We start from the raw sequence: 7,622 nt of genomic DNA on the forward strand, positions 1-7,622 counted from the left end.
TAACAAAAAGTAGAAAATATCATTTTTTTTCAAAATTTGTGGTCTTTTTACGTTTATATCGCAAAAAATAAAAATCGCAGAGGCAATCAAATACCATCAAAAGAAAGCTCTATTTGTGGGAAGAAAAGGACGCAAATTTTGTTTGGGTACAACATTGCATGACCGCGCAATTACCAGTTAAAGCAGCGCAGTGCCAAATTGTAAAAAGACCTCTGGTCATTTACCAGCAAAATGGTCCGGTCTGAAAGTGGTTAAATACCATAAACGTACAATTGTAATATTAATGTGATACCTATGTAATCATGTGTATAAAAACCTTCAAATGCGTCATAATAAAGGAAAACAGTTATTTGGAAAGATGCTGAGCGTATCTTTTGTGTCTGTTCCCTACTGCAGTAGTTATTATTAATTTCGAACCACTAATCAATATGAAGATAGGAGTTGCCTATCTATAGAATATCTATTTCAGGTGGCGAGCTTTGCTGAGGAGGGATTTCAAGGTGACCCTGAGTATCCGAAACGAGGAGTTTGAGACGATCCGTGAATTTCTGATAATCAGCCGGCTGAGGTAAGCCTTTTGCTTACATTTGAGTTATCAGAATTCCTTGATCGGTAAGGCATTTTCAGGACAAAGGGTACCTATTTTGCTCCCCTTAATAGAATTGTATTGATTGGTGGCTATATGTTATGTCGTCACTGTCTACTGTCCATCGGAGTGTTAGAGATAATAAAGGGAAGAATAGTGCTGTTCACAGGTATATGTAGTACATCTGTTAGATAAAGTAGTTTAGAGGCAAGAGGGTATAGGCACACGTAGAGAAGACTGGCCAGTCATTATGGCCATTCAATTAAGTGAGGGAATGAAGGGTAAGAGACCCTCAAAAATGCCCAGCGCAAGAGGAGAGCTATATATGAACCCAAGGTGCAATTCCGCCTATACTGAGCCCCTAGATTAATGGTTGAAGTGGACAAGAATCCACAATGGGTAACTGGGTTACTACCAAAGTCCACAGGGACTAAGAATCATGCAGAGTATTCAGCTAGAGAAACAGCTATCTATGTGAGCAGGATGGATCAAGGGTGACAATACTAGACAGAAAGGGACATTTTGATGTTAAATTGTGGGATGAATTTGGGGTCAGGCACTACAACTAGTAAAGTCAAGAATCAGTAATGAGAGTTAAAACAGAATGCTTTATATGTTGTCAGAGAGGGAAGATGGGATGAGCACTATGGCTGCCTGTCTGTTTATAGAAGGTACAGTATGTGAAGTATGGTATTACAATACATTGGATGCAAAGGATATCAGAACAAAATAAGGAAAGCTGAAGTTTTAGCAAGGAAGTATTAAAAAAGTTAAAAGAAAGTGAGAGAATGATATGCATGTGTTGTGTACAAATGGGAAAAATGTAAGCGATTTTAGAGAGATATTGGTGTATGTTTGTGAATGGTGGAACCTTTAGTTCTATCTCTTGTGTGTGTCATGTACGCAGATGTGACCCCCTCCTTTGTGCTCTCATTAAAGAATATGGCTAGGATGAGAGGTTGGTGATAAGCTGGAAGGACACCATGCCAATTTCAGGTTTTAGACAAAACATTTATAACAAAATGTGCCGGGTTAACGAATCTAATGATGAACAATGTGATCACAATTATTATTATTTTTGAATCTGTTTTCCAAACATGGTAAAACAAAGGTTACATTTAACTGTGTCTTACACAAATTGAATATCCTGTAAAAGTGGAAACAGTGCATTAAAAAAAAGAGAAATTAAGTAGTAGTTTGTTTATGTACAAATCTAACAATGAAAAATGCGTACATTTGAATCCAGCCACCTTATTGCCTCTATTGGAGGAGGCTGGAGACAAAGAAAAAACACATATGTTAAATTGATGGTGTAGGAATCAGCTTCTGTGAGCCCAGTGCAGATCACACTCCCTGAAGACCCGAGTATTTCATTTTTTGCAGAGTTAGTCCCGGTTTTATACTGAGGATGGCAATACCCATACGGAGTATGCAGTTTATCACCCAGAAGGATACTCTGTATTCAGAGTCATTGGATCCTTTTTCCCCAGCTCAAGAAGCAGAGCTCCACGTTTTAGCAAAGCCTGTGAGCTATAAAAAGAGTATATTTATATAGATAGTTGAGATATAGAGCGCTTTTGGTTCCATTTGAAGGGCCAGAAGTTTGTTTTATTTCGGCAGGTAAACCAATCAAGCATGCTAAGTTAATTTGATCGGCTGTTTTCAGCCTTCCAGGTTCTTGCTGAGGTAGCCATACTAACATTAAAACTCACACATGGAAGCAGCCAGGTGCCTAAGGATGATGCATTTACAGCCCCGGACACTTGCTGGGTCTGTGCAACTCACAGATTCCACCCTAGTTCAGGCCCAGTATAGCTGGGATTAATAATTCAACTTTAAGGACCCCAGAACGAGAAGAACAAGTGGTCCACAGAGGGAGTTTGGGACTTTAAAATGAAGCACTAGGATAATGGAGGTAGGTTTTAACCAAATTGAAAAAAATATATATAATTTTTTATTGATTGTTCGGTAACAGATCATAAAAAATAATAAAGATCAAATTCGTAAAGTATATAGGCGTAAGTACAGTAGAAGCATGATATATAGTATTCACATATAGCAGCACATAGTAGTAATAAATAAAATAATTGGGTAATATGGCATGGTAGTGCCTATGACAGCAAAACCGACATCAGCAAGTACATCCACATAATACATATGCATCCACTAGATGTAAAACAAAAATAAATTTAGTATATAGTTAAAAAAGTAAATTCATAACAAATTCATAAAGTATATAGGCGTAAGTACAGTAGAAGCATGATATATAGTATTCACATATAGCAGCACATAGTAGTAGTAAATAAAATAATTGGGTAATATGGCATGGTAGTGCCTATGACAGCAAAACCGACATCAGCAAGTACATCCACATAATAGATATGCATCCACTAGATGTAAAACAAAAATAAATTTAGTATATAGTTAAAAAAGTAAATTCATAATAAAATAAATATAGTTCCATATAAAGTATAACTGGGACATCATTTCAAAAGCTCGACGCGTTTCGTGGGTGTCTCCCCACTCATCAGGAGCTGATGCGACCAAAAAATTCCTATGGAATAGAATAAAGAATAATATAATATACTAACCATATAAATAAAAATAAATTAATGGGGATTTAATGCGTGTAAATGGTTAGCCAGGGCAGACTCACCAATCCGGATGGAAAGTGCAGTGTGCGGCAGTGGGCGTAGGGTGGGCCATGGGCAAGATCCCTCCCCGGGAACTGAGGCGGCATAGACATGGATGCGATATCAGGCGAAACCAAAAAGATACAGCAGTGTTGAAGAGTATCAGATATGGAATGTGTGGCAATTGTTGAAAACAACACATCTAAAAACAAAATGTTAATAGTATGTATGATTAATGAGAATAATGTGATGCAAAAGTAATTGAAAATTGATAGTGACCCTCAAAGAGTACAGAGAGAGTGCTGGCCATAAGCCAAAAAAAATCGAAAAATCTCTTTTCTCTTTCTACTCACACTTCATCTCTGGTCTGATTGTACTTGACCCTGCCTATGCTCATGGTTACTACCTTTTGTCTTAAGCCACTATACTAGCTTTTATAAATATTACCATTACTATCATTGAAGTTTACCTTTATATTTTTTTTTATTTTTTTTTTCTCCATGCTGGTTGTGCAATCAGTATCAGCTGTGGATAATTAAAGGGGCTTTTATTATCAGAGCCACCCTGACCGGTGTCTGCAGACCTTATTGGCAGGACGCCGGCTGGACGGATCTCTCATCCTAATATCTTGTCTGCTGGTGTTTTAGGAGCGATGTTTAGGTGAAAAATCTTTTTTCTCCTACTACTCACACCTTTTTCTTTTCTTGCTGACTGGTAATTCTGTCACTCTCCTTGTCTATCATGGTCTATGTACACCCCTTCATCAATTTTCTTCACTTTTTGTTAAACTGCACACTCACACTTTCTTTTACACTATTACATTTCTTTAATTTTTGTACACCATTCACTGTTTACATTCATCTGCATATACTTACTACATAGTATATACTTGGCTTATGGCCAGCACTCTCTCTGTACTCTTTGAGGGTCACTATCAATTTTCAATTACTTTTGCATCACATTATTCTCATTAATCATACATACTATTAACATTTTGTTTTTAGATATGTTGTTTTCAACAATTGCCACACATTCCATATCTGATACTCTTCAACACTGCTGTATCTTTTTGGTTTCGCCTGATATCGCATCCATGTCTATGCCGCCTCAGTTCCCGGGGAGGGATCTTGCCCATGGCCCACCCTACGCCCACTGCCGCACACTGCACTTTCCATCCGGATTGGTGAGTCTGCCCTGGCTAACCATTTACACGCATTAAATCCCCATTAATTTATTTTTATTTATATGGTTAGTATATTATATTATTCTTTATTCTATTCCATAGGAATTTTTTGGTCGCATCAGCTCCTGATGAGTGGGGAGACACCCACGAAACGCGTCGAGCTTTTGAAATGATGTCCCAGTTATACTTTATATGGAACTATATTTATTTTATTATGAATTTACTTTTTTAACTATATACTAAATTTATTTTTGTTTTACATCTAGTGGATGCATATCTATTATGTGGATGTACTTGCTGATGTCGGTTTTGCTGTCATAGGCACTACCATGCCATATTACCCAATTATTTTATTTACTACTACTATGTGCTGCTATATGTGAATACTATATATCATGCTTCTACTGTACTTACGCCTATATACTTTATGAATTTGTTATGAATTTACTTTTTTAACTATATACTAAATTTATTTTTGTTTTACATCTAGTGGATGCATATGTATTATGTGGATGTACTTGCTGATGTCGGTTTTGCTGTCATAGGCACTACCATGCCATATTACCCAATTATTTTATTTATTACTACTATGTGCTGCTATATGTGAATACTATATATCATGCTTCTACTGTACTTACGCCTATATACTTTACGAATTTGATCTTTATTATTTTTTATGATCTGTTACCGAACAATCAATAAAAAATTATATATATTTTTTTCAATTTGGTTAAAACCTACCTCCATTATCCTAGTGCTTCATTTTAAAGTCCCAAACTCCCTCTATTACGTACCGATTACCGGGATGGAGGCACATACTTGTGCTTCATTTAAAGTCCCAAAATTCCCCTCCTTTTTTGCAGTGGTCCACAGAGGGCAACTTCTTCCCGAAGCAAGACTTTGGAAAAGGTGATCATTTATGTCTGCCAACCACTCTTTTCCCTCCAGCTTGACACATGGGCCGTGTCATCAGGCACAAGCAGTTATGGCTGCCTTAGTAAATGATTGTGGGATAGAGCCAGGGTTCTCCACAGTTGTTTTTTTTTAACATACCACTTCTTTATTTACCTGTTACCAAAGGTGTTACCAAAAGCTAAACATCCCTCCCAGGAGAGAACAAAAAAATATATCCAGATGCCCAAGTCAGAATCTTATGAGTATGTATTTTGTTTGTATGGACATGTTTTCTGGAAGTCCAGTGCTAAATGCTACTGCAAAGGCCACAGTAAAAAGTGTTATCAGAAGTAGTTTTAAAGTACAAAGTGCAGAATCTACAGAGTAACAGAGGAAATCATTTTTATAGGAGAGTCCTTGAAGTTTTGAGGTTTTATTTTGTACACCCCCTACTGTCTACAATGTAGCGGACAAAGTAGGGTAAGAAACTAGAAAACATTTGCCTAAATGTTTTCTTATATTTTATCAAGCCCTTAATGGGATGTTGGACTCTCTCCTTATTGGTTTGGGAGTTTGTTACTCACTTGCTTATATTTTGTCTCAGCAGCTGAAGTCCTCCATTTGGATCTCACAGAGAATGTTGCTGACCTTTTAAGGTTTTTGACAAAACACATTTATGTGTTTTCTCCCCAATTCCAGATCCTAAAAGTTTGGAAGGATCTAAAACTAAAGCCAGGTGACTTGTGGATTGTTAAGAGACATTTATATATGAGGAAATGTTTGGAGACTCAATACAGCATCTATTTCATGTACAGTTTTGCAAAACTTGAAGGAAAAGTCACCTGGATCCACACCAGACACTGAAAAATTTCTAAATGAAAGAAATCTCTGTTTGATTTGTTTCCCTCTTGCAATCACAGTCTAGGGTACTTTTTGATTCAATTACTGTAATTGTAAGGGATATATATATATATATATTTGAAAAGTAGTTTAGCCATGTTGAAGTCATATTTGTCTTTTGTACCTCTTCCATTTTATGTAGAATTGTCTGTGTTTACTTATGCCAATAAGTCAGCATACCAACAATTAAGCTAGAATGCCATTCTGGCCACAGCAGTGTATAGCCAGTACTCTGTAAATATGTCTTATTACTCATCTGTTTTTCACAATGAAAAGTCATTTTGTAATGAAAAAAGCTTCTTAGCTATTATTTTCTCCACAATGGAGTTTTTGCTTCTTTGGCCAGGACTACCTCCACCTAAGCATGTGGAGGTTCCAGGTTAAAGGTGATAGCAGGTATGGTTAGTGATCAAAATATTGATCAAAAGAGAGGAGACTGTAATGGAAATTTGTAAGTTCTGTATATAATTGTATTCTATTTTATATGTATTGCACAATGCCCTCACTGTGCACTCGGCACTAATAATTGTTTTCAGTACATGTTTTGCATTCTTTCGAGTCCTGATTAGAATTAGCCTGCCTATGTAACACCCTTTGTTACCATAAACGTACAATTGTAATATTAATGTGATACGTAATCATGTGTATAAAACCTTCAAATGCGTCATAATAAAGGAGAACAGTTATTTGGAAAGATGCTGAGTATCTTTTGTGTCTGTTCCCTACTGCAGTAGTTATTAATTTGGAATCACTAATCAATATGAGGATAGGAGTTGCCTATCTATAGAATATCTATTTCACTATATTTGGATAAAACAAAAAGACCTCTAAGAACCAGCATAGGTTAAGATAGAATGAGTATTGAAGGGAAATATGACAATTGTAGTGTTCTGAGATATTTTAGACAATTTCATAATCAAAGTACTTTAAACGGGAGTTCCGGTGAAAAAAATAGTTTTTAAGTCAACAGCTACAAATACTGCAGCTGCTGACTTTTAAAATAAAGACACTTACCTGTCCAGGGCGCCCGCAATGTCCTCACCCGAAGCTGACCTGTCCCTCGGCTCCTGGGTGCAGACGCCTAGCATCTTCAGTAAGGGAATCAGGAAGTGAAAAGTATGTAAAGTGTGGTGCTTTGTAAAATAAATGATGCCTGAATCTGTGTGAAAAGAATTTTAAATTAGTTAAACGTGTACGTGAAATACTCGTGTAGTTTTCGTTGATCTACCCCTCAAGGGGTCTTATCAATACAAATATATATTTGTGCTTAATATTACTTATACATCAATAAGTGAATAAATCATGTGTATGAATAACACTGAAAAACAAAAAAACGAACAGTCCTATGAAATCCAAAATATAAGAAGAGGATTTTAAAGGAACAGTCCAATTATAATTCAACAGAGCCACCACCCTCATGATGGTA

General features: G+C 36.4%; 2 long non-coding RNA genes across 2 annotated transcripts; one reads left to right on the forward strand and one right to left on the reverse strand.

Annotated features, from left to right (window-relative positions):
- Window positions 1-2,502: 2,502 nt before the first annotated feature.
- LOC143963417 (uncharacterized) lies at window positions 2,503-3,412 on the reverse strand. Its single transcript, XR_013270957.1, has 2 exons — window positions 3,243-3,412; window positions 2,503-3,140 (listed from the first exon to the last, which is right to left on the reverse strand). It is a non-coding gene; the product is annotated as an uncharacterized LOC143963417 (long non-coding RNA).
- Window positions 3,413-3,556: 144 nt separating this feature from the next.
- LOC143960571 (uncharacterized) lies at window positions 3,557-5,142 on the forward strand. Its single transcript, XR_013270344.1, has 2 exons — window positions 3,557-3,879; window positions 4,224-5,142. It is a non-coding gene; the product is annotated as an uncharacterized LOC143960571 (long non-coding RNA).
- Window positions 5,143-7,622: the final 2,480 nt, after the last annotated feature.

Source organism: Lithobates pipiens, unplaced genomic scaffold (genome assembly GCF_037356315.1).
Source record: "Lithobates pipiens isolate NorthernLeopardFrog02 unplaced genomic scaffold, aLitPip1_a1.2 Scaffold_8, whole genome shotgun sequence".
NCBI lineage: Eukaryota > Metazoa > Chordata > Amphibia > Anura > Ranidae > Lithobates > Lithobates pipiens.